Source organism: Ascidiella aspersa, chromosome 5 (assembly GCF_963924565.1).
Source record: "Ascidiella aspersa chromosome 5, kaAscAspe10.2, whole genome shotgun sequence".
NCBI classification, from domain to species: Eukaryota; Metazoa; Chordata; class Ascidiacea; order Phlebobranchia; family Ascidiidae; genus Ascidiella; species Ascidiella aspersa.
The window spans coordinates 9349332-9351831 of NC_139451.1; the positions used below are offsets into that span (position 1 = coordinate 9349332).

At 61.3% G+C, this 2500-nt stretch overlaps 2 non-coding genes and 1 pseudogene across 2 annotated transcripts in view; all 3 read left to right on the forward strand.

The window, feature by feature from the left end:
• Positions 1–736, forward strand: part of LOC146142740 (small subunit ribosomal RNA) — a 1811-nt gene extending 1075 nt beyond the window's left edge. The window contains exon 1 of the ribosomal RNA XR_014500739.1: positions 1–736. This exon is cut by the window's left edge and continues 1075 nt beyond it. This is a non-coding gene — a ribosomal RNA (small subunit ribosomal RNA).
• Positions 737–983: 247 nt separating this feature from the next.
• LOC146142741 (5.8S ribosomal RNA) lies at positions 984–1137 on the forward strand. Its single transcript, XR_014499989.1, has one exon. It is a non-coding gene; the product is annotated as a 5.8S ribosomal RNA (ribosomal RNA).
• A 271-nt stretch (positions 1138–1408) lies between these two features.
• LOC146142742 (large subunit ribosomal RNA) overlaps positions 1409–2500 on the forward strand; it is a 2113-nt pseudogene continuing 1021 nt past the window's right edge.

The following is a 2500-nucleotide window of genomic DNA, read 5'->3' on the forward strand; positions in this document are numbered from 1 at the left end:
CTCCGGCAGCTTGCGGGAAACCAAAGTCTTTGGGTTCCGGGGGAAGTATGGTTGCAAAGCTGAAACTTAAAGGAATTGACGGAAGGGCACCACCAGGAGTGGAGCCTGCGGCTTAATTTGACTCAACACGGGAAATCTCACCCGGCCCGGACACAGTGAGGATTGACAGATTGAGAGCTCTTTCTTGATTCTGTGGGTGGTGGTGCATGGCCGTTCTTAGTTGGTGGAGCGATTTGTCTGGTTAATTCCGATAACGAACGAGACTCTGGCTTGCTAACTAGTTACGCGACCCAATCGGTCGGCGTCTAACTTCTTAGAGGGACTAGTGGCGTTTAGCCACACGAGATTGAGCAATAACAGGTCTGTGATGCCCTTAGATGTTCGGGGCCGCACGCGCGCTACACTGACCGGATCAGCATGTGCTCGCCTTGGCCGACAGGTCTGGGTAACCCGCTGAACCCCGGTCGTGCTAGGGATAGGGAATTGCAATTATTTCCCTTGAACGAGGAATTCCCAGTAAGCGCGAGTCATTAGCTCGCGTTGATTACGTCCCTGCCCTTTGTACACACCGCCCGTCGCTACTACCGATTGAATGGTTTAGTGAGGTCCTCCGATTGGACCTGGCGCGGCCGGCAACGGTCGAGCCGGCGTCCGAGAAGACGATCTAACTTGATCATTTAGAGGAAGTAAAAGTCGTAACAAGGTTTCCGTAGGTGAACCTGCGGAAGGATCATTAACGGTCTCGCAAACGCTTCGGCGAACGCGAAACTCGGACAAGCGAGAGAAAAAGTTTTTGCTACCCGGCGCCCGACCCGCGAGGAGCGGCGCGCCGGCCGGCGATTCGGTCACCCGGTAATGTTTGCGCGTCGAGTGCCGCGGTGCCGCGCGCTCCGGCTTCAAGCGTCGGCCTGGCCGACCGCTCGGCGCGGTATATTTTGTCACCCTTTAGTGCGAGGCACTGTGCGAGCGAAACAATCGTGGATGGCTCTTGGCGGTGGATCACTCGGCTCGTGAGTCGATGAAGGACGCAGCTAGCTGCGTGAATTAGTGTGAATTGCAGGACACATTGAGCATCGACGTTCTGAACGCAAATTGCGGCCTCGGGTCAATCCCGGGGCCGCGCCCGCCTCAGGGTCGCGTTGCAAACGTTCCGCGCGGGGATTTCTCCGCGCGGCTGCTGCGGCGTCGGACGCGCGAGCGCCCGTCCCGCTCAAGACAGCACGGCACGATGCGCGACGATCGCGACCAGAATCCCGCGCGGCGGCGGCGAGTCGACCTCGAAGAGGCCAACGGCTGGCGGCTCAAGGGCGGGAATCGAGGTGCGCGGCGGCGCGCGGCGCCGACGGCGAGCGCGGAACGGGAAGAATAGTCCCGGTCCTTACTTTCGGCCTGAGGTCGGACGAGGCTACCCGCTGAATTTAAGCATATTACTAAGCGGAGGAAAAGAAACTAACGAGGATTCCCTCAGTAACGGCGAGTGAAGCGGGATGTGCCCATCGCCGAATCCGCGCGCTTTTGGAGTGCGCGGAATTGTGGCGTACGGAATTCGTCACGGCGCGCTTCGCCGGTCGCCCGCGTCCTTCTGATCGAGGCCTTTTCCCAGAGCGGGTGTCAGGCCCATGGCGGCGACAGGCGGGCGCGCTACGGCGTCTTCCCAGAGTCGGGTTGTTTGGGAATGCAGCCCAAAGCGGGTGGTAAACTCCATCTAAGGCTAAATACGGTCACGAGACCGATAGCGAACAAGTACCGTGAGGGAAAGTTGAAAAGCACTTTGAAGAGAGAGTTAAAGAGTACGTGAAACCGTCGAGAGGCAAACGGGAGGGCCTGTCGGGTCGCCCGGTCGCTTTCAGCCGGCCCCCTGTCGGCGACGTTGTCGTGCGGACCCTCACGGGCCGCCGGCGGCGCCGCCCGATCGGGGACCAGCGCACTAGCGCCGGGCGAAGGCCGCGACCGTCTGGACGGCGGCGAGAAGGCCGCGCGCAAGGTAACCCGGCCTCGGTCGGGTACTATAGGCGCGCGTGTCCGTCGGCCCGCCGTTCGGGCGAGGAGAGATCGCCGCGTCTGCCCTTCGGGGCCGAGCGCCCGGTGCCGGCTGGGGCGTCGTGGGTCGGGGACTGTTCTCAGTGCCCAGCCTCTTCGTCTCGGTCGCGCTTCCGGTGTCGTTTCGCGAGGCGCACGGGGTCCGCGGCTGAAGTCAGCCACCTTCCCGACCCGTCTTGAAACACGGACCAAGGAGTCTAACGTGAGCGCGAGCCACGGGGCAGTACGAAACCCATGGGCGCAGTGAAAGTGAATGTCGGCGCGGTCCGGCGGAGGTGAGACGTCGTCGTTCGCGGCGGCCGCATCACCGGCCGATCTCGTCCGCTTTGCCGGAGAGGTCGAGCGAGAGCGTTCGCGTTGGGACCCGAAAGATGGTGAACTATGCCTGAAGAGGTTGAAGCCAGAGGAAACTCTGGTGGAGGACCGTAGCGATTCTGACGTGCAAATCGATCGTCAAATT